At 46.8% G+C, this 24,758-nt stretch overlaps 1 protein-coding gene across 2 annotated transcripts in view; it reads left to right on the forward strand.

Annotated features, from left to right (window-relative positions):
* Nucleotides 1-24,758, forward strand: part of SPON2 (spondin 2) — an 82,239-nt gene that overhangs the window by 32,524 nt on the left and 24,957 nt on the right. The window contains exon 1 of one of the 2 annotated variants that reach the window (XM_029046832.2): nt 21,240-21,257. The exons of the other annotated variant lie outside the window; for it this stretch is intronic. The gene's annotated coding sequence lies outside the window, so the exon portion shown is untranslated. Of the gene's footprint in view, nt 1-21,239; nt 21,258-24,758 lie in introns of those variants that run through there. 2 annotated transcript variants of the gene reach the window in all.

A 24,758-nucleotide genomic window follows, 5' to 3' on the forward strand; every position in this document is an offset into this window, starting at 1 on the left:
AAGCACTTAGCCTCCCTTCCCCTTAGTTTCCACCACAGAATTCCTGAGATGGACCCAGTGCGGGGAACGTAATGAATGTGGAGCAAAGAGGTGGGTTCGGGACTTGGAATTCTGTAGAAAGTTTGGTATGGCTTCATCTTGTTCCTTTGGACAGGTTGCATAGTCAATCAATCAGACCCAATCCATCAATGGTTTTTGGAGAGAGTCCAACATAATAATATAACAATCAGTCAGTCATCAGTCAATCGTATTTATTGAGTACGCACTGTATTCAGAGCACTGTACTGAGAATTTCGGAGGGTACAGTGCGATAATATAGCAGTCAATCAACTGTCAGTCGGTCGTATTTATTGAGCGCTTACTGTGTGCAGGGCACACAGTACCAAGACCTCTGGAGACTACAACATGCTTGGCACATATTAAGCGCTTAACAAATGCCATCATTCTTATTATAACAGTCAGTGAATTGTAGTCAGTAATATTTTCTGAGCGCCTACTGTGTGTAGAGCACCGTACTAGTCCTTGGGAGAGTACATTATAACAATAAATAGTCACATTCCCTGCCCACAACAGGCTTACATTCTAGAGTCTCCTGTCTCCAGCCTATAGTACCCACAGCGCACCACATTTCTGCAACTTTTGGGTCAGCCAAGAGGCATCTTGCTTTTGCAGCTGCTGCCAGTTATGATAATAATAATGATGATGGTTTTTGTTAAGCACTTACTATGTGGCAAGCACTGTTCTAAGCTCTGGGCCAGAAGCCACCTTACCTGATGCCCAATCTGGCCGCTGCTCAGAATTTAATAAAGGAGGACAGGGCAGACTGCCACTGCTGGGGAGATTAATTATCTTGCACTCCCCCCCAAAAACGCTCAAGCCTGTAAACTAGACATTATCTTCTTCCACCCCTATATTCAATCTGTCCTCAAACCCCGTCGATTCTTTCTCTCCGATGCTTCCAGAATCTGCTTCTTCCTCTCCATCCAACTGCCATCTCACTGGTCCAAGAACCTGTTGTATCCTGACTTGAATAGTCTACCAGTCTCCTCAAGTACCTTCCCTCTTCAGTCCGCTCTTCTGTCTAGAGCTTACGGTCTACAGCAGGAGACGGATATTATAACAAATTACAGATGGTCTATCGGTTGCATTGGTTGAGCACTCACTGTGTGCAGAGCACTGTACTAAGCGCTTGGGAGAGTACAGTACAGTAAGAAATGGACACATTCCCACAGTGAGCTTCCATCTAGAGGGGGAGACAGACATTATTTACAGATATAATGAATTACAGACGGGAGAAATAGTGAATTATAAAGATAGGCACTTATGTGTTTTGGGGCTGGGGGTGAAGATCAAGCGTTTAAGGGATACACAGACGAGTGCAGAGTCGATTCAGACGGGAGGAGAGGTAGGGGAAGTGAGGACTTGGGGAAGGCCTCTCGCAGGAGATACGATTCTAGAAGGGTTTGGAAGATGGAGAGCGCGATGGATTGTCGGATATGAAGGGGGAGTCGGATTCAGGGCACAGGCACGTGAGCAGGGAACCAGGGGTGGGAGAGATGAGATTGAGGTATGGTGAATAGGTTGCCATTAGAGGAGCAAAGTGCGCAGTTGCACTGCAGTAGGAGATCGGCGAGGTGAGGTAGAACGGGGAGAGCTGACCGAGTGCTTTAATATCGATGGGAAGGCGTTTCCGTTCGATGTGGGGTGGATGGAGTGTTGTGAAGATTGGGGAATACGGATTGATCGGTTTTTCAGAAAAAGGATCCGGGTAGCGGAGTGAAACACAGAAACTCCTTACCACCGGAGAGAGTCGTCCGTTCCTGGAATATCCTGTCCAACCAGGCTGAGTTGTTATCTCAGGGTTCCCGCGGGCAGACCAGTAATGGGTAATAACGACGATGATGATAACGAGCACGCATATGAAAATTGTAAGGAGAGAGAGAAGATTGGGGCAAGGATGACACGCAAATCTGTGAAGTGTTCAGTACTTTCTCCAGGCTGTAAGCTTGTTGTGGGCAGGAATGTGTCTGTTGTTATATTGTCCTCTCCCAAGCGCTTAATACCGTGCTTCGTATACAGTAAGCGCTCAATAAATACAATTGAATGAATGATAATGATAATAATAATATTTTAGTGATTACCATGGGCCAAGGACTGAGGTAGGTACCAGATTATCAGGTGCCACATGGGACTCACAGCCTAAGTAGCAAGAAGAACGGCTATTGAATCCCCATTTTGCAGATGGGGGAAACTAAGGCCCAGAGAAGTTAAGCAATTTGCCCAAGGTCACACAGCAGGTACGTGGCAGAGCCGGGTTGTGAATCCAGGACCTCTGACTCCCAGGCCCGGGCTCTTTTCACTAGACCTCTCTAATATGGGAAGTAGCATGGCTCTGTGAAAAGAGCTTGGGCTTCGGAGTCAGAGGTCATGAGTTCGACTCTCAGCTCTGCCACTTGTCAGCTGTGTGACTGTGGGCAAGTTACCTCATCTGTAAAATGGGGATTAACTGTGAGCCTCACGTGGGACAACCCGATGACCCTGGATCTACCCCAGCACTTAGAACAGTGCTCTGCACATAGTTAACGCTCAACAAATACCAACCTTATTAATTGTAATGACTGTGGAATTTATCAAGGTCTTCCAATGTGCTAAGTGCCGGGAGAGATAAAATATAATCAGACCAGACATAGTCTCTGTCCCACCTAGGGAAGACAGGAATTCAAATTCTATTTTACAGATGAGGAAACAGAGGAACAGAGAAGCTAAATGGCTTTCATAAGGCAGGTGGCAGGGTCGGGATTCGAACTCAGTCCTTCTGCCGCCAGGTCCAGGGGAAGCAGCATGGCCTGGCGAATGTAGGCCGGGCCTGGGAGTCAGAAGGAACTGGTTCTAATTCCAGCTCCGCCACTCGTCTGCTGTTTGACTTTGGGCAAGTCACTTCTCTGTGTCTGTTACCTCATCCGTAAAATGGGGATTAAGACTGTGAGACCCAAGTGGGACAGGGACTGTAGCCAACCTGATTAACTTGTGCCTCTCCCAATGCTTAGAACAGTGCCTGGTACACAGGAAGAGCTTAACAGATGCCATAAAAAACAAGTCCTGGGCTTTTACCGCGAGGCCATGCTACTTCTTGCCTCTGCTGATGTTTTTTTCCATTGACGCAGCCCAAACCATGTGGCCGTTACTTAAGCGAATTACGTTAGGCTTAACCTAGATGAAATTCAGCTGGGAAAAAAGACGATGTCCTCATTTAGAGAAGGTAATAATGTTATCATCGATTTCAAGAGAATCATGCGATTTGAGGAGCTAAAATTAGAATTATTCCATAGCGGCTCGTGACTTAATCTGTTTAAAACCCTCCAGATCAGAGAGTTTGGTCTGGATTCAGACCAGCCATCAGCCTATGGCTTGGCTCATGGATCAATCAAGTAACGATATTTATTGAGCATTTACCATGTTCACAGCGCTGAACTAAAAGCTTGAGAAAGTACAATACAATAGGGTTAGTAGCCCAATTCCTGCCCACGAAGAAATTACAGTATCTCTCCCTGAAGACAGAAGACATTAAAATAAATTACATGTAAGGGAAATCAATCAATCAATTTATAAGATTTTTTAAAAATTGTATTTGTTAAATGCTTACTGTGTGCCGGGCTGTAAAAGATAAATGATAATCAACTCCCACATGGAGCTCACAGCCTATGTAGGAGCGAGAACAGGTGTTGAATCCTCATTTTGCAGTTGAGGGAACTGAGGCATAGAGAAATTAAGTGACTTGTCCAAGGTCACACAGCAGGTACAAGGTGGAGTCAGGATTAGAACTCAGGTCCTCTGACTCCCGGGCCTGGGTTCTTTGTAAAGACACATCCCAAAAGAATGTTCATTGAAAACAGCTCCCAGAGTATAACAGCTTTGGCACATTATTCAGTCATTGACATTAGATGCCTTATTTTTTCTCTCACAGAATTTCATATGATGCTGGAAATTTTCTAGGTGTTTCCGTCAGGGAAATTTCCATCTGCCTCACCCATCCTGTTAATTCTAAGTAGATTAACAGAAAGGTCAGAATTCAGAAGTTACTTTTTTCCACCAAGTTAATGTACGGTTCTTTGAAAGTCAAAAAAAAATCACTCCATATGACCCTTACAGGTTACATATTTCAGTTAAAAAACCTCCCACCTTCCTTATAACTGTCGCTTGATGCGATTTACGAGGTCCAAAGTCAATATTCCACATTAGTCTGATCTCATAAAATACATAGTTTAGGGTACAGAAATGTAAATTCTCCCTTTTAAAATCAATAATTAAAATGTGTATTTTATGGGGTTTTTTTCTACGTCTTGTGAAATTTCCTAGAAATGAGCCAAGTTGGTATTTCTCATCTTTCCAGACATTCATGAAAAGCTTGAGTTAAATCCACCGAGATATTTAAAGGCATCTAAAGTTTGAATTAACTTTTAGAGAGCCACCTTTCTCTCTAGGCTTCTCTAAGCCCAATTTTAATATTCGGAATAAATGAAAAATGCAAGAAAATATGAGTGTAAAATCTTTCTGCTTGGGCGTAGAACAATGTTGCCACTGATCAGAATGCAATGGATGCTCCTAAATTCCTAAATTCTACTCAATTTAAAAAAAAAATTCATCCCTACACAGTGTAGGTTTCTGGATCCCAAGGTTTTAAGTGTTTCCACACCTCCAGTTTCCCAAACATGTCCCGGAGCCTTATCACCCGGACACAGTAGTTGAATATCTCAGCCCTCACCTCTATTTCCTCTAGACTTTACTTGGGGAAATAATGATTATGGTATTTCCATGCTTTCTATGTACCGAGCACCGTTCAAATCACTATTGCCCAACTGTCTATTTCAATGGGATTCCTGAAAAGTTGGACTGAATGGTTCTTTTTTGCATTCATTCATTCAATAGTATTTATTGAGCGCTTACTATGTGCAGAGCACTTAGCTAAGCGCTTGGAACGAACAAGTCGGCAACAGATAGAGACGGTCCCTGCCGTCTGACGGGCTCAAGGTCCGATCGGGGGAGACGGACGGACGAGAACGATGGCGATGAATAGAGTCGAGGGGAAGAACGTCTCGTAAAAACCGATGGCGACTAAATAGAATCGAGGCGACGTACATTTCATTAACAAAATAAATAGGGTGATGAAAATATATACAGTCGAGCGGACGAGTCCGGTGCCGAGGGGATGGGAAGGGAGAGGGGGAGGAGCGGAGGGAGATGGGGGGAAAAGAGGGTTAAGCTGCGGAGAGGCGAAGGGGGGGCGGTAGAGGGAGTAGAAGGAGAAGGGGAGCTCAGTCTGGGAAGGCCTCTCGGAGGAGGTGAGTTTTAAGTAGGCTTTCGAAGAGGGGAAGAGAATCAGTTTGGCGGAGGTGAGGAGGGAGGGCGTTCCGGGACCGCGGGAGGACGCGGCCCGGGGGTCGACGGCGGGACGGGCGAGACCGAGGGACGGCGAGGAGGCGGGCGGCGGAGGAGCGGAGCGTGCCGGGTGGGCGGTAGAAGGAGAGAAGGGAGGAGAGGTAGGAAGGGGCGAGGTGACGGAGAGCCTCGAAGCCTAGAGTGAGGAGTTTTTGTTTGGAGCGGAGGTCGATAGGCAACCGCTGAAGGTGTTTAAGAAGGGGAGTGACAGGCCCAGAGCGTTTCTGCGGGAAGATGAGCCGGGCAGCGGAGTGAAGAATAGACCGGAGCGGGGCGAGAGAGGAGGAAGGAAGATCGGAGAGAAGGCCGACACGGTAGTCTAGCCGGGATAGAACAGACTGCCATTTCTTAACAGTTGACTTATACGAAATACTAAATTATTTCCAGGGGTTTTTAGTCCCAGGACTTTGCCACGGTTGGGTGATGTGCACGAAATTATTTTGGGTGATCATGTAGTGTTGATGAGTGTTGAAAGACAGGAAGTCAGAAGGCTTTATTATTTGACGTTGGGGGCGGACTTCCCTTCAATCAATGATGTTTACGGAGCCCTTACTGTGTGCAGAGCACTGTATTAAGCGCTTGGGAGAGTACAAAACAACGGTGAGCTTACAGTCTAGAGAATGTTGCCCGATCAACATCCTAAGCCTAAAGACGGTTTCTTGCTTCTTGATAATGGACTTTCAATCTTTGGCGTTATGAAATTTATATTGAGTAAGCCTATTTGGGCTGTCATTTCAATCGATCGATCGTCTTTTTAGAGTGGTTACTTTGTGCAGAGCACTGTACTAACTTCTCAGCGTGGCTCAGTGGAAAGAGCCTGGGCTTCGGAGTCGGAGGTCATGAGTTCGACTCCCGGCTCCTCCCCTTGTCGGCTGTGTGACTGTGGGCAAGTCACTTTGCTTCTCTGGGCCTCAGTTCCCTCATCTGTAAAATGGGGATTAACTGTGAGCCTCCCGTGGGACGACCTGATGACCCCGTATCTCCCCCAGCGCTTAGAACAGTGCTCTGCACGCTGAACAAATACCAACATTATTATTATCATTATTATTATTCTTGGGAGAGAACAGTACAAAAGAGCTGGTAAAATGTTCCCTGCTCATTTAGTCAAAATTAGACTCCTTCCTCACCGCTTTGGCTTCTCAGTTTGGAACCAATTGTTTGTTAGGCTCAGGTTTTGCTACCTCTTCGTAAAATGACAGAGGAACGAAATAGGGGAGGGGAACAGGTTGGGGGTGAGGGTGGTAGGGAAGATGACAAATTTATATAACTGCCTGATATAAGGGGGGTGTGGTGGCGGGGAGAGAAACGTGCGGCCTGAATTTCTTCTCAGAGACACCCAGGTTTCTAAATTGAAAGAGAAAAGTGCAAAAGTGCAAGACAGATGCATCTGTGCTGTTGTAAAACAGCATGGCCTACTGGAAAGAGCACGGGTCTGGGAGTCAGAGGATGCGAGTTCTAATTTCGGCCCCGCCTTCTGTCTGCTGCGTGACCCTGTGCAAGTCACTTCACTCCTCTGGGCCTCGGGTACCTCATCTGTAAAATGCGGATTAAGGCTGTGAGCCCCTTGTGGGACCGGGACTGTGTCCAACCTGATTACCTTGTATTTACCCCAGTGATATCACAGTTATCATTATTATTATTTTAGTTTTTACTAACGTATTTCTCTGAGTCCAAATTACTACCAAGTGGATAGAGCGGGCAGGGAATATGCCAGTTATATTGTTGTGCCCTTTCAAGCGCTAAGTACGGTGTTCTGCACACAGTGAGCCCTCAGTGAATATGATTGATTGACTGAAGGGTGAAGTTTTGCCATAATAGCCCACGGAGTTGTTTCTGTCAGTGTCTAAGAATTGGGAGAGCAGCATGGACTAGTGGAAAGAACACAGGCCTGGGATTCACAGGACCTGAGTTCTCATCTCCATTCTGCCATTTACCCGCTTTGCGACCTTGGGCCAATCACTTAACTTTTCTGGGTCTCAGTTTCCTCAACTCTAAAATAATAATAACGATAAGGGTACTTGTTAAGCGCTGGGGTTGATACAAGTCGATCGATTTGGGCACAGCTCCTGTCCCACACGGGACTCGCAGTGGAAATCCCCATTTCATAGATGAGGAGACTGAGGCCCAGAGAAATGAAGTGACTTGCTCATAGTCACACAGCGGGCAAGTGGCAGAGCTGGAATTAGAGCCCAGGTCCTTCCGACTCTCAGGTCCATGCTCTATGATGATGATGATGATGATGATGTTGGTATTTGTTAAGCGCTTACGATACGCAGAGCACTGTTCTAAGCGCTGGGGTAGATACAGAGTCATCGGGTCGTCCCACGTGAGGCTCACAGTCAATCCCCATTTTACAGATGAGGGCACTGAGGCACCGAGAAGTGAAGTGCCTTGCCCGCAGTCACCCAGCTGACAAGGGGCAGAGCCGGAATTGGAACCCGTGACCTCTGACTCCCAAGCCCGGGGCTCTTTCCACTGAGCCAAGCTGCTTCTCTGCTTTATCCACTAACCCCTGCCGCTTTGGTGTTTGAAGTATCTTTCCTCCTTCCTACTTAGACCGTGAGCCCCATATGGATTATTTCCTACCTAATCATCTTGTATCTACCCCAGAGCTGAGTACAGTGCTTGGTACATCCCAACTGCCGACTTGTTCATCCCAGGCGCTTAGTACAGTGCTCTGCACATAGTAAGCGCTCAATAAATACTATTGAATTGAATTGAATACATAGCTCTTGACAGATATCGCAACTATTATCATTACTATTGATCGATTGGGTCTATCGATGTCGGGGAAAGAATCGGACAGGCTCTTTTTTAACGTGAACTCGCACAAGGACGCTTTGTGTGAACAGGAGTATGAACCAAAGGGAGGTTGTTTTACTGTCTGGGCTGCACAGGGATGCTTAGAAGAAGGAATCGCCAGACGGGGTGGGGATCGTTCTGTTGACGTTGGCTCCTAAACTGACAGTGTTGGGGCACCGATGCTGACACAGATTTTTCTGAAGCCGAATGAAAACCCTGGGTACCCAGTCAGGAGAGAGCCGAGGAACGGCAGTACCGAGGCTGATGGTTCCTGAGACAGAGAGGGAGGCGGGGAGGATTTTCTGAGAAGCAGTGTGGAAAGAGCTTGGGCCGCGGAGTCAGAAGACCTGGCTTCTAATCCCAGCTCTGGCATCTGTCCTGTGTGACCTTGGGCAAATCACTTCACTTCTCTGGGCCTCAGTTTCCTCATCTGCAAAATGGGGATCCAATATCTGCCCTCCCTCTTACTCAGACTGTGAGTCCCAAGTGGGGGCCTGATTATCTTGTATCTATCACAGAGCCTAGTACGGTGCTGGACACAGTTGTTGACCCATTTTCCAATTCTGCTGGGTTCCCAGAAGGACCCTAAACTGTAAGCTTATGGGCAGGGGATATGTCTACCGACTCTGTTTCGCTTTACTATCCCAAGCGCTTAGTACAGTGTTCGGCACACAATAAGCCCTCAGTAAGTAGCAAGTCCTCCTCCCAAACAGAGAGTCAGTCAATTGTATTTTGATAAGAAATGAGGCTTAGTGGGTAGAGCGTGGGCCCGGGAGTCAGAAGCTCATGGCTTCGAATCCCAGCTCTGCCACTTGTCTGCTGTGTGACCTTGGGCAAGTCACTTCACTTCCTCTGTGCCTCAGTCACCTCATCTGTAAAATGGGGATTGAGTCTGTGGCCCCCACGTGGGACAGGGACTGCGTCCAACTCGATCTGCTCGTATCCACCCCAGTGCTTAGGACAGTGCCTGGCACGCAGTAAGTACTTAACAAATACCATCGGGAGCAGCATCAACGATAAACAGGGACAGGGAGGGATTTGAAGGGGCTCCAGGAAGTATTCAAATTTCTTTTGAGCTCCTAGCGTGGATGGTTCATTCAGTGGTATTTGCTGAGCACTTACTGTATGCAACACACTGTAATAATAATAATGCTGGTTTGGGTTAAGCGCTTACTATGTGCGGAGCACTGTTCTAAGCGCTGGGGGAGATACGGGGTAATCAGGTCGTCCCACGTGAGGCTCACAGTTAATCGCCATTTTACAGACGAGGTAACTGAGGCACAGAGAAGTTAAGTGACTTGCCCAAAGTCACGCAGCTGACGAGTGGCAGAGCCGGGGTTCGAACCCGTGACCTCTGACTCCAAAGCCCCGTCTCTTTCCAGTGAGCCACGCTGCTTCTAGAAAACATCTCCTCTATTGACCTTCCTTCCACAATGGCGTCGGGAGCTACATGGAAAAAATGTTCTGAATAAAGATGAAATCAATCAGTCAATAAAACAGAAACAGCAGGGGTTCCCAAAGTATCATTTGAGAAGGAAATCTTAATAGATGAGACACTCTTAAAAAAAAAAAAACAACGCAAAAAAAGATTTACCTATCACGATAAAGTCATGTGCAATCAATGCCTCTTTAGGTAGTTTTATGTCAGATCTGTTTTCAGCTGATAGCAACAACAGTTGCCCGACATTTTCCTGTTTCCACCTCGATTTTTTTATGGTATCTGTTAAGCCCTTATTAGGTGTCAGGTAGTGTTTTAAATGCTGTGGCAAATACAAGGTAATCAGATTGGACACAGTTCACATCCCCCGTGGGACTCCCAGTCTTAATCCCCATTTTACAGAAGAGGCAGCTAAAGCACAGAAAAGTGAAGTGATTTGCCCAAGGTCAAAGCAGACAAGTGAAAGAGCCGAGATTAGAACCGGTTTTTCTCCTACTTGAGCACATCAAGCTGCAGCTCCGGTACAGTTAGATCATTTTATTCATGTCTGTGACTGGCAGGAAGTGTCAACCCGAATCGGATCTGGGAGCCCCTGAAAATCAGACAGGATTCCATTCCACCAGGAGCGCGGCCCTGTCTGAAGAGAGAATCTGGGACAGCGAGGATTTGATTTGTTTTTATAAATCACACCAAGAGGAAGACAGACGAGATTGGAGTGCAATGCATCCTTTACAAATTTATTTATCTCAGAGTTAGAGCTGTCCTAGTATGCATAATCTACCGTTTAAGGGGTTGAGAGGCGAAAAGGAAATACCATTTCTGATACCCCCCACTCTTTCAGCTTTGACAAACTCATTTTCGGAAGACCAAACACGCATCCCCTTTAGCAAGGGTCTGCTCTTTGTTTGAATTATTTGGTCGTTACTTTCTTCCCTGTTGATTCTCACTAGGGCTTCACTCTTTAACTGTCATAACATCATTTTTGAAACATTTTTTGTAGAACATTTCCTCAGCCTCATCTCTCTAATGCACATCATGAAATGACAGTTCTACTTTATTTGCAACTGATGAATTTACCAGTATCTCTAAACTGAGGGAAGGAAGATTCACTGGGAAGAAATGCCAAAATATTTTTTAAAATTCCGAATTAGCTGGGAAGGAGAAATTCGATGAATCCAATCCTTACAAAGAAGAAGAAGAAATGAAAATTGTCAATCAGTCGGTGGTGTTCACTGAACGCTAACTGGTGATCAGCCTACCATGCTTGGGTAAATGCTTGGGAGAGTAGCAATACGCTAGTCGATAAAGCCCGGGCCCGAAATAATAATAATAACGATGGCACTTGTTAAGCGCTTACTATGTGCAAAGCACTGTTCTAAGTGCGGGGGGGGATACAAGTTGATCAGGTTGTCCCACGTGGGGCTCACAGTCTTCATCCCCATTTTACAGACGAGGGAACTGAGGCACGGAGAAGTTAAATGACTTGCCCACGATCACACAGCTGACAACGGCGGAGCGGGGATTTGAACCCATGACCTCTGACTCCCCAGCCCGGGCTCTTTCCACTGAGCCACGCTGCTTCACGCTGAAAGCCAGAGGACCTGGGTTACCTCTGTCTCTTGCCTAACGTATGACCTTGAGCAAGTCTCTTATCTTCTGTGTACCTCAGTTTCCTCCACTGCAAAATGGGGATTCTCCCTCTGTTCTCCCTCCTACTTAGACTACGAGTCCCATGTGAGACAGGGACAGTTTTCAGCCTGACCTACTTGTATCTAGTGCTTAGAACAGTGCTTGACATCTAATAAGAGCTAAACAAATTACCTAAAAACTCCCCCCAAACCCAAAAAAGAGTTGATAGACACGTTCCCTACCCACAAGGAGCTTACAGTCTGGAGGGTTTGTAGCTTGAACTGTGACTATCCCTTTCCTGGATGGAGGCTGGTCCGGGGGATTGAAACCTGCCTTTATTTGGTTCGTTCATTTATTCACTCAATCGTATTTACTGAGCATTTACTGTGTGCTGAGGCACTGTACTGAGCGCTTGGGAGAGTACAACAATAAACAGACACATTCCCTGTCCCCAGTGAGCTGACGGTCTGCCGTCATCAGCGATATTTATTGAGCACTTATAGCTGCGGAGCACGGTACTAAGCACTTGGGAGAATACAATCCGATAGGAAGACGCCTTTCCTTCCTACAGATTTTGTTCTTAATAATGATTATGGTATAGGTTAAGCGCTTACTATGTGCCAGACACACAGTAGGGCTCCCTGCCTAGATCTCCCTTTTTAAAGAAGTAGATATCATCAAGAGACTGCTGGAGTCAGATTGGGTTTGCCTTAGGAAGTATCTCTAACAAGAGAATATTTTGGTATATGAAACCCCAGTATCTACCCACACCTTGAGATCTGTGTTGGGTAGCATTTTTCAGAGCTATGTGGATCAGCTGTCTTTTGAAACTCTTCCATACTTATGTACGTATCTGCAATTTATTCATTTATGCCAGCCTGTCTCCCCTCTAAACTGCGATCTTGCTGTGGGCAGGGAACGTGTCTACCAACTGTGTCATGTTCTCTCAAGTGCTCAGTTCGGTTTTCTGCACACAGTGAGTGCTCAAAAGATATCACCGATTGATTTATTGTATCTCTAGACAGGTTCCCGGGGAAAAATATACGCTAAACTCTATTTCCAAATCTCTAATTCTTTTCGTTCTGGACTTTGGCTTGGCTAAGGCACTCGAAACAAAGAATTATCACTAGGGGCCTGAAAGTTCTGAAGCTGTGAGCTTCAAAGGAGTAATAATGATGATAATGCTGATAATAATAATGATGGTATTTGCACTTACTATGGGTCACGTACTGTACTAAATGCTGGGATAATTATAAAATAAATAGGGGCTAACACATCAGGCGGGAAGAACAGGAATTGAAGTCCCATTTTACAGATGAGGAAGCTGAGGCCCAGAAAAGTCAAGTGATTGGCCCAAGCTCACACAGCTGGTAAGGATTTCAAATCCAAATCCTCCAACTCCCAGACAAATGCTCTTTCCACTAGGCCATGCTGCTTTTCTGTTTCATTTTCCAAACCAGCTCTTTTTGGGTCCATCAAAATGAGATTACAGCTGGGTCATAATTGCTGCGATTCACGGAGCCTGAAGAATCTCAACTCTGTTGTTGTTTTTTAAGGACCCCAAATAATAGGTTCCCCCCCACCGTAAGGTCGTCGCTGAAAATGTCTATTTTCAAAAGCCGAAATGAAGATTTGCCTCAATAACCCGAAATGGCGGAAATGAAGGGAGATGTGGTCAGACTGTGCGTTTAAACAGACCGACGGAGGGAGAGTCCTACGGAACAAGTCCAGGTAGCCATGGTAACTAAAGGAGATGGAATGGGAGCATAAACTGTCTTAAGCGATCCCATTTTATTGCTTCTGTAGGGAGTCACAAGAAATGTTAGGTATTTATAGGTTTATCGAAACAACCTGTTTGGATTCAAGAATGCGCACATGGTCTTTTCAACTGAAAATAGAGATGGGTTTGGTATATCTCAAATTTATGCCAGTCCTCTGTTTACTTGAAGGAAACGGTTAAGAAGCCTCGAAAGACTTTTGGCCACCACCGCTTTAGACATTAGCAAGATAAATAACCGCAGAGATTACTAATTATTTTTCATTTTAATGACCCCGTTTCGGCTTTATCCCTCCCTCTGTGTCACCTTGGCCGCGAGCTAATGTTTCCCTGTCCGTCCCTCTCTCTCGGAAGTGCTCTTTTGGCATCTTCATCAGAGCTGCAGAGGAACCCTGGAAACCTCAGATTACCACACTTTCAGAACCAGGTCTGCAACGAAGAAGCCATTTCTCTCATTACTCAAGAAGAAGCAGGGATGCTATTCTTATTGACATTCATTAAACGGGGCAGGGAAGCGGCATGGCCTGGTGGTTAGAGCGCAGGCCGGCGAGTCAGAAGGACCTGGGTTGTAATCCTGGCCCCACCACTTGTCCTCTGTGTGACCGTGGGTAAGTCATTTCACTTCCTCTGTGCCACCGTTACCTCCTCTGTCAAATGGGGATTTAGACTGTGAGCCCCATGGGGGACCTGGACTGTGTCCAAGCTGGTCGTCTTATAATAATAATGTCGGTATCTGTTAAGCGCTTACTACGTGCAGAGCACCGTTCTAAGCGCTGGGGTAGACACAGGGGAATCGGGTTGTCCCACGTGGGGCTCACAGTCGTCATCCCCGTTTTCCAGATGAGGGAACCGAGGCACAGAGAAGTGAAGTGACTCGCCCGCAGTCACACAGCTGACAAGTGGCAGAGCCGGGATTCCAACTCATGACCTCTGACTCCAAAGCCCGGGCCCTTTCCGCTGAGCCACGCTGCTTCTTGTATCTACTCCAGTGTTTAGTATAGCGCCTGACACACGGTAAGCACTTAAATACCACAGTTATTATTATCATTATTACTTACAATGTGCAAAGGACTCTACTAGGTGATGACGAGCAAACAAATTTAAGCGTCGTGGGACTGAAAGCGCAGTCATATGAGGGTCGTTGAGAAAAATCCCGCTCCAATCCAAAATATTTAGGCACTCATTAATGTCTGAAAGGGGCAGGCTTCCAGCCATTCGTTGCCTTGGCTCCCTCTGTCCCTGGAGAAGAAATCCATATCCTCTTCATTGTAATAATGTTGCTATCTGTTAAGCGCTTACTACGTGCGGGAGCACTGTTCTAAGCGCTGGCGGAGATACAGGGTCGTCAGGTCGTCTCACGTGAGGCTCCCAGTTGATCCCCATTTTCCAGATGAGGTAACTGAGGCCCAGAGAAGTGAAGCGACTCGCCCACGGTCACACAGCCGACGAGTGGCAGAGCCGGGAGTCGAACCCGTGACCTCTGACTCCGAAGCCCAGGCTCTTTCCACTGAGCCACGCTCACTGTAGGTGGCACCAGGGCTGGTCCCTGTTTTCCTTTGCTCCGGCTTGTATGTGGTGGTGACGTGTGGGTGGTGAGCGTGGGAAAAGACAGTGGAGGCCCAGTTGGGCTATGGGGCACTTGGTTTCTAGACAGGGCTCATTCCCTCTCCTACATGGGACGGAGAAAGGTTATTTAATTCTCATTTTCCAGATGAAAAAACTGAGGTACAAGGAAGACAAGTGACTTACCCAAGGTCTCACACACACACACAAGCGGCAGAGCCGGGACTTGGAAGCCAGGTCCTCTGAGTCCCAGGCCAGTGGTCTTTCCATCCTGCCTCCTTTCACCTGTTGCCGCACCTTCCGTTGTCTTCTTTTCGTTTAATCTGGGAATACGGCATTTTCCAGCTCTTACCTCTAAGTAGCTGGTACCCAGCTATTCCCATTCATCCTAGAACTAACAATAATAATAATAATGTTGGTATTTGTGAAGCGTTTACTATGTGCCGAGCACTGTTCTAAGCGCTGGGGTTGATACAAGGTCATCAGGTTGTCCCACGTGGGGCTCACAGTCTTCATCCCCATTTTACAGATGAGGGAACTGAGGCACCGAGAAGTTAAGTGACTTGCCCAAAGTCACACAGCTGACAAGTGGCCGAGCTGGGATTCTCTTACCAACAGTCTAATCCCAGACCTCCAGACGGGATCTTACCGGATGTCTTGCCCCTAATTCAGCTCTCTCTGACTTCTCTGTCCTTTTAATCACTCTGTCACGGCTCAGGATTCCCAATTACCATAATAATAATAATAATAATAATAATAATGTTGGTATTTGTTAAGCGCTTACTATGTGCCGAGCACTGTTCTAAGCGCCGGGGTAGACATAGGGGAATCAGGTTGTCCCACGTGGGGCTCACAGTCTTAATCCCCATTTTACAAATGAGGGAACTGAGGCGCAGAGAAGTTGAGTGACTTGCCCACGGTCACACAGCCGACAAGTGGCAGAGCTGGGATTCGAACTCATGAGCCCTGACTCCAAAGCCCGTGCTCTTTCCACTGAGCTACGCTGCTTCCTGGAAAATATAAACCTAACTTCTGAACAGAACAGAATTCATTGCAACTGTCACTTTAAGAAAGAATGTAACAAAGCGATGACAACAATCTACTTCGATTCAACGTACTCAGCTTCCAAAATAAAACTGCCCCTTAACTAACCCACAAATCCTCATTCCAAATCTTTATTGCAGCCCTTTTCCCCTCCCTGCCCCGCACGATACTGCAGCACATTTCATTTCCATAAGTCACAACCACAGGAAGTGGAACCTAAGGAGGTCCGGCTCCCTTTGGGGGTCCTCGAGTCATTTTCGAAACTTGTCTTCTTGAGAGACTCCTCCAGGACCCCATGTACACTGTAATAATTTTACTTTGTCAGAAATAATCATGCAGTTTATACTATTAGCTTGACCCAAACTAGGAATTGTTTTATGAATGGGAAAAAGAAGACTGAAGATTCCTGAAGAAGGTGTCCATGGCGGGACTCCAACTTATCAGATTCAATGTCAGTCAGTCAATCGTATTTACTGAGTGCTTACTGTGTGCAGAGCACTGTACTAGGCATTTGGGAGGTGCAATATCATAATAAACAGGCACATTCCCCACCCACACGGGTTTATAGCTTGTCTCCCTTAGCCATGTATAGCAGTGCTGTTGTCCACTCCACCTCGACCCTGGGGACAGCTTAAGTTCTTCTCTTTCTTTCTCCTTCCTCCGCAATTTCCCCGCTGTCCTTGGCTCGGCGATCTACCATTTCTTTAAGCCTGACGCGTTTTCCTTGCCCAAAACGGCTCCTCCCGTCCATCCCTTCCCAGACCCTGGTCCGGGGGCTGGTCTCATTTTGACTAGACTCACTACCGTCTCTTGGGGAAGCGGCGTGGCTCGGTGGAAAGAGCCTGGGCTTCGGAGTCAGAGGTCACGAGTTCGACTCCCGGCTCTGCCACTCGTCGGCTGTGTGACCGTGGGCGAGTCGCTTCACTTCTCTGGGCCTCAGTTACCTCATCTGGAAAATGGGGATTGACTGGGAGCCTCACGTGGGACGACCTGATTCCCCTGTGTCTCCCCCAGCGCTTAACAAATACCGACATTATTATTGTTATTGTTCTCCGCTGACTTCCTAGCATCTAGCGGGACCCCCTTCATTTTTCTTGCCCACCATCCTGCCCAAGCCACCCGTTCAACTCAGAACCCTCCAGTGGCTCCTAACCCCTCCTGAATAAAAATCAAATGCCTCCCCGCTCCACCCGAAATCCTTACCCTCCCTCGTCTTCAGCCGTGCCCTATTTCACGCCTTCTCCTCGACCCAATCCAAAAGTCTCCTGCAGCTCCTCGGTCGAATGCGTCCGCTCACGGTGTTGGAAGTCCACTCAGCCCACCTGGCTGAGCGGGCTCATCTGGGCTCTTGGTCGGCTATCGATTCTGTCGCCGAACTGTACGTTCCAAGCGCTTGGTGCGGTGCTCTGCACGTAGTGAGTGCTCAATAAATACTACTGAGTGAATATCACGTCGCCTCGTCTCTATCCCGTCGTTAAGGGTATTTCCCAGAATCCTTTGGGAAGGGAATGCTGCCTTTCAGATGGTCCTCCCTTCGTACGCTCTGCTGGAATGGGCTTTCCCAAGGGTCACAGGCAGATGTTTGAGCCTTCTGCCTGAACGGTAAAACAGCTAGCTTAGCAAACTCCTTCATTTCATTCCCCAAGCCTCCTTATTTGCTTGCCCACCCCTCATTCAGTCGATGTGTCCGGTGCCATGATATCAAATGGCGATTTTTATTTTGTGCTTTGTCGTTTTTAATACTAATGTTGGTATTTGTTAAGCGCTTACTGTGTGCGGAGCACTGGGGTAGACACAGGGGAATCAGCTTGTCTCACGTGGGGCTCACAGTCCTAATTCCCATTTTTCAGATGAGGTAACTGAGGCACAGAGAAGTTAAGTGACTTGCCCAAAGCCACACAGCTGACGAGTGGCAGAGCCGGGAGTCGGACCCACGATCTCCGACTCCAAAGCCCGTGCTCTTTCCGCTGAGCCGCGCTGCTTCTCATAAGAAATGCTTCTCATTTTTATGTTGATTTAGTGTTTTACTGTGTGTGTCTTTTCTCCGGTTCCCCCTCCCACCTTGTATCTTTAGGTTGGAAGCCCCTTATAGACCAGGGACCGGGTCCGAGTCCCAATATTATGCATTCTTCTTCTTTTTCTACAACTACGTCTGCTGCCATAATTGCTAATTCTACCACGACTGCTATTACTCCTACTATAGATAGATGTAGAGAAGCAGCATGGTCTAGTGGACATGGGAGTGAGAAGGACCTGCTCTGTGACCTGGGACAAGTCACTTGCCTTGTCTGTGCCTCAGTTACCTCAACTGTAAAAAAAAAAAAAATAAAAAAAGGAGGATTAAAGACTGTGAGCCCCACGTGGGACAGGGACCGTGTCCAACCCGATTTGCTCGTATCCATCCCGGGGCCAGGTACAGTGCCTGGGACAGAGTAACTTTTTAACAAATATCACAATTAACATTTTTATTATTATTATAGCTTCACTGACCAGTTGCCGGTCTAATGCACTCTCTGACTTGCTCTTGCCAGAAGGATGTTGTTGCTTTTTTTTTTTTTCCCCCGCTGAGGGAACAGGAGGATCAGAGGAACACTGGAGCAATAAATATTTCTCAGACACTTGACACAAGATCAGCAAAGTTTTTAAGACGGAATCAGATTTTAAGAGTGTGGATGATACCCGGGGAGGTTCCCATAATAGAAAAAATGAAAAGAATAAGATTTGAAGGTAAAAATAAACAGAAAAAGGGAGGAAAAGAAAGGAATCAGTGGAACGTGGGATGAGAAAACTTCAATTCACGTTGTCACAGACATTATAGGCTGAACCCTTCTGATTTTTGAAAATGGAATTTGCCAAAAGAGTGCTGCAAGCTGAAGCAGAGGTCAGACTGTAAAATGTCTTTTAAAAAAGGAAACCATTTTCCATAATTTCCATAATTACATATGCATTATGTTTTCGGTTGCATTCATACATAAATGCATCTTTGCGCTTTTTTTTAACTCTGTTTTTAGCTTTTTTCTTGGCTATTTTAGGCTGCTGCTATCTTCTCTCCCATTGTGAAGCTTTGCAGATCGGTTAATTTAGCTTGAGAAAGGGACCTGTTTTTCAGCTATTATTTTGTTCTGGGATGAAGTCACCGATCCTGCCATCTAATTGCTTTCCATTTTTCCTTGCTTTCAAGTTAAAAGAACAGAAAGAGTTAAGAAGGAGTTGTTCATGTTGAAATTCGCCTTGTGACTTTGGTTGTAAACTTTTATTTCCTGCTTTTTATGTTCCTCGTATCTTACTGGAGTTCACAGATGCTTACACATCTGGGCTGCGGGAAGTGGGGCTGACGTGAATTTAAGCATTAGGAATCCAGTTCCTTAAAGCAGATAGGCCGTTGACATTGGCACGGATCATCAGCGAGTATCTATTGAGCTACATAAAACCACATGAGGTGATAGCAGTGGTTTAACACAGAGACGCGACCCTGTCTCCGAGGAGCTTCCAATCTAAGAACATTATTCAGCATTTTCCTTGGTACTTCTTAGGATATTTTACCCTAAGATCCGCTCTAAGGTTGGCCATTTGTCCGGTTCATAATGGACAGTGCAGTTTTCAGCTGGTCTGACCCCTTGCCCTCTCTGGAATTTTTATTTTAAGAGCCCTGACTCCCTTCACTTTAGCTTCCAAGAGAAGCAGCGTGGCCTAGTGCAGAGAGCGCAGGCCTGTGAATCGGAGGACCTGGGTTCTCATCCCGGCTCCGCCACGTGCCTGCTGCATGACCTTGGGCAAGTCACTTCACTCTCTGTGCCTCAGTTACCTCATTGGTAAAATGAGGATGCAGTACTTGTTTTTCTCCCTCCCTGGATTGCGAGCCTTGTGTGGAACAGAGACTGTGCCCAACCTGATTACCCTGTATCTTTCCCAGCACTTAGAACGGTGCTCACGTAGAAAGCGCTTAACAAATACCACGGTTGTTATTTTTATTACTATTATTAGGGTCTGTGGCTCAGAAGCAGTTCACAGGGTGGGGATACAGTACCACTGTAACAAGGGGTTGGGGCAGCCAGGGGTTCCCTCTGAGTGACCTAAGTTTGTGGGGGGCTTCTGCAACGTAATCCCTAGAATGTATTTCATTACTCTGCATGTCCAGCATATAGTGGATAATGTCATTAGGGCCTGGTCCCTATCCACAAATACTATCCCTGAACGCTGCTAAGTGTCACAGCAACAAGGTAACATGTCCATTCCCGGGCACCACCCTCTTGATGAGAGGACTGGATCCATTTCTTGGACTAAATTATTAAGGTTTTTAAAGCACACCTGTCCAACCCCAGGAAAGTTTCAGAGAAACGATGAGCAAAATTCTCCCCTTAAGCACCTGCGATGGCAGTAACGAAACCCTCTCTTCCCCTCCCGCCCCGCCCCCCCCCCCCCCCGGCCCCCGCCCAGCCCCAGAGAAGCCAGACAGCTGCTATTTGGTTTCAGCTTCACCTTCAGCTCCGGCCTGCCCTGTCACTGACGGTCCCCATCCCCGTCCAGTATTGCAGTCCCAGCAAAATGTCCTAAAACAACTGTGGCCTATCCAGTTCCACTCTCTGTCCTAGGCCTGGGCCTGAACTTTCTGCCCCTCCTCAGTCTCTGGTCCTCCTTGGGCCCAGCCTTGTGCTCCTCCTATCTCCGGTCCACCCTGGGCCTTGACCCTGTGCTCCTCCATCTCTGGGTCTCCTCAGACCCCAGCCAGGTGTTCCTCCTCAGTCTCTGATCCTCCCTAGGCTCCAGGTTTGTGCTCCTCCTTCTCAGTCTCTGGTCCTTCCCGGCCTCTGCCTATGTGCTCTCCCTCACTCTCTGCTCCTCCCTAGGCTCTGGCCTAGTGCTCCTCCTCAGTCTCTGGCTCTCCCCAGGCTTCAGCCTGGTGCTCCTCTTCAGTCTCTGGTTCCCCGCTCCCCTGTTCCTGCCACGCGGACCCATCCTGTGCTTCTTCTCAGTCTCCGTGCTCCATACCAACCTCTTGACCTCTCAGCCTGGTCTCCCATCGGCCTGATTACTAGGCCTCTGAGTCCTCCCCTGCTCCAAAGTCCAGTTCCAAAGCTGCTTGCCTATTCTGGGACAGATGCCAAAAGTCTTTTTTCATATATGACGATTTTCCACTCCACTAGCCTGAAAGAGTTAACATTTCTCCAAAAGGTGAGAAATTAACTTCCTTTTCCCCAGTCTGCTTGGGCCAAATATGCATGAAACATCCCCAGATATTATTTGATTTATTACAGCAGCGCTCTAGGCTCTTAGACAGCATGGCTCACCAATATAACTCCAGAGCACACTAAAAAGAAAATAGTTTTGAAAGAGTCAAACTCAATCTTGGTTCATTCATACCCATGAATTTCTATCTGCATCTTAATGTTGCGGACACCGGAGAATAAATTTGATGTGATTTCCCAGAAGGTCATCCTGTCTGGCAATGCCTTTACTGCGCCCACGGAGAGAGGTAGCTGTTTTATAAGGAGAAGCCTACACGGGCTACGGACAAGTGGTACTGCTTGAGAAAGTACATTTTCTTCCAGCAGAGGAATGATTACGTGGGTGAGTTGTTCAGTATTGCTCTTTGCTTGCCCTAGAGAGATTTTTTTCATTAAATCATTCCATTGTATCTACTGAGCGCTTAACTGTGTGCAGAGCACTGTACTAAGCACTTGGGAGAGTACAATACTACAATAAATAGACACTTTCCCTGCCTACAATGAGCTTACGGGCTAGAGGAGGCGACAGACATTAATTTAAATAAATGATAGATAGGTACATAAGTGCTGTGAGGCTGGAGGAGGGGAATGAATGAAGGGAACCAGTCAGGATGACACAGAAGGGAGTGGGAGAAGAGGAAAAGAAGGCTTAGTCAGGGAAGGCTTCTTAGGGGAAGATGTGCCTTCACTGCGTCTTTGAAGGGGGGCGAGTAATTATCGTCAGATCTGAGGAGGGAAGGTGTCCTAGGCCAGAGGCGCGATGTTGGCAAGGGGTCGGAGTTAGATAAAATCGAAGCGTAGTGAGACGGTTAGCATTCCAGGAGCGAAGTGTGCGGGCTGGGTTGTAATTGGAGAGTTTTCTTTAATGGCAGCCCATCTGAGAGGCTCATTACCCACTCTGAAACCATTGTTTGCACATTGTTAAAGTGAAGGGGTCTGGGTTTGGAACTTGCCATGCTAGGAGAGAGAAAGAGACAGGCCGGGAGAGACATAAGGAAGTAGAGGCACACACGGACTCAAAGAGGCAAACACACGAGTAGCAAGCACAGATGTAGCCCCACACCTCAACACGCTGTCATTAATGGAACTTAAACGTTCTTATGCAATTCAGACATTTTGCTCATTCCCACAGGATTAAAAACCTCCTTTTTTCCTGAAGAAGGGAGACGCTCTAAAGAACTCCATCAGCTCACCCCCTCCTATGTAACCTTAATGATCTCCTATTACAACCCAGCCCGCACACTCCGTTCTTCTAATTTCAAACTACTCTCGGTACCTCGATCTCATCTATTCCGCTACCGACCCCTTGACCGCGTCCTCTCTCTGGCCTGGAACTCCCTCCCACCTCCTATCTGAGAGTCCACCACTCTTCCCACCTTCAACGCCTTCCTAAAATCCCATCTTTTCGTTCATTCAATTATATTTATCGAGCACTTACTGTGTGCAAAGAACTTAACCAAGTGCTTGGAAGCGTACAATAGAACAAGAAACTGACACGTTCCTGCCCACAATGAGCTCACAGTCTAGAGGGGAAGACAGACATTAATATAAATAAATAAAGATAAAAGAATAAATTACAGATATATACTGATATGTACCTATGTGTTGTGGGGATGGGAGGAAGGATGAATGAAGGAGCAAGTAAGAGCAGTGCAGAAGGGAGTGGGAAAAGAGGAGAGGGGGGCTTAGTCAGGGAAGGCTTCTTGGAAGAGATGTGCCTTCAATAAGGCTTTTAAGTGGGGGAGAGCAATTATCCGTGTGATATGAGGAAGGAGGACATTCCAGGCCAGAGGTAGGATGTGGGCGAGAAGCCGACAGTGAGATAGACGAGATCGAGGTAGAGCGAGAAGGTTAGTGTTAGAGAAATGAAGTGTGCTGCCTGGATTGTAGTAGGAGAGTAGCAAGGTGAGGTAAGAGGGGGAAAGTGATGAAGTGCTTTAAAGCCAATGATGAGGGGTTTTTGTTTGATGCAGAGGTGGATGATCACCCACTGAAATTTTTTGAGGAGGAGTTGGGAAACAGGGTCTGAACATTTTTGAAGGAAAATGATTCGGGCAGCGGAACGAAGTATGGACTGGAGTGGGGCGAGGCAGGAGACATCTGCCTCCAAGAGGCCTTCCCAGATGGGGCGAGACAAGAGACAAGACATCTCCTCCAAGAGGGCTTCCCAGACTAAGCCTCTCTATTTCCCCATCTGCTCTCTCCTCTTCATTGACTATGAACTCAGCTGCGTTCCCCTTAGTGAAGTGAAACTCGCCTCAGCGCAAAGCTATTTTAAATATTCTTGTACAGTACTGTTTTCCCGGCTCCCTAATCTACTTGAATTCATTCATTCATTCAGTTGCATTCATTGAGCGCTTACAGGGTTCAGAACACTGTACTAAGCTCTCGGAAAGGACAACTGGGCAATAAATAAATGTCTATCTCCTCCCGAAAGCTATAAGCTCTCTGTGGGCAGGGATTGTGTCTGTTGTACTGTCCTTTCCCAAGCTCTTAGTACAGTGCCCTGCAAATGGTAAACTCTCAATAAATACCGCTAATTAATTGTTGTTAGATTACCCTGTGTTTATCCTAACAATGAACGTTGGTCAGCAAACAGGTTTCTGCTCCAAGAAGCTTTTAACAGTAACTTGTTTCTTCTTGAGACAGAGAAATTTCCCATTGTCCCCAATACTTGAACTTTCTCTTACTCCATTATCTCTTTGGATGCAGACTATTTTTACACCTGGGAAAAGACGTTATCATGGAAGACTGCTAAAAAATGTCCTAGCCCTCTTTGGAGAATGGCAGGGATCAGAAATTAAACAGTCTCTGGTTTTATTTTTAAATCGTTAGCCATTTAATACGACAGTGGGAAAACTGTGTCGCTGTACAAATCTATTTACCGTGCATTGTTTTGAACCAAAGCTCGCAGGTGCTCTGCGCTGACAACCAGATGGCAAAGAAGTAAGGCCACCTGGCTTCTGGACTATTTGTTGACTGATATCCATGACAGATAGAAAGCAAGCAGCTTTGCCTTTCTTTTTACTCTTGTTCGGAACTAATTTGGAAGCACCGTCAGGAGAAGGCTCAATTTCCGTCGGTAAAATGCCATGAACGCGTCTCTTTTCTGAACCCCATCTAAATCCTCCATCCCGCGTTGGCTGTTTTCAATCAGTCGGTCAACGTCATGAGCAGGGAATGTTTACTGTTGTATTGTACTCTCCCGAGCGCTTAATACAGTGCTCTGCACACAGTAAGTGCTCACTAAATACGATCCGATGAATGAATGATGAATGATTAGACTGTAAGCCCCTCAAAGGGCAGGGACTGTCTCTATCTGTTGCCGATTTGTGCATTCCAAGCGCTTAGTACAGTGCTCCGCCCATAGTAAGCGCTCAATAAATACTATTGAGTGAATGAATGGCATTTATTGAGTGTTTACTGGGTCCAGAGCGTATGGGAGAGTACTGTAGAAGAGAGTGGGTAGAAATGTTCCTTGCCCATGATGGAATGTTGCCTCTCCAAAGCCCATGCGGATCTTTCCAGAAAGAAGAAATTGAGAAACCTGAGTGCCGGTGGTCTCCAGGGGTCCTAGCACATGGGGCAGAGACCAGCTCTTTGAGGTTAGGCTGAGTGACCTAGGAAAAAGAGTCAGAAACCTCTAACTCAGATTAGAGGCTCAAATCAAAATGTGTGGAGAAAGATGTAAGGCCTATTGAAAAAAGGAGGACCTGGGAGTCAGAGGACCTGGGTTCTAATCCTGGCTCTGTCCCTTGTCTGCTGTGTGACCTTGGACAGGTCACTTAATTCTCTGGACCTCAGTTTCCTCAACTTTAAAATGGAGATTCGAACCTGGTGGCCT

The sequence above is a fragment of the Ornithorhynchus anatinus genome, chromosome 18, assembly GCF_004115215.2.
Source record: "Ornithorhynchus anatinus isolate Pmale09 chromosome 18, mOrnAna1.pri.v4, whole genome shotgun sequence".
NCBI lineage: Eukaryota > Metazoa > Chordata > Mammalia > Monotremata > Ornithorhynchidae > Ornithorhynchus > Ornithorhynchus anatinus.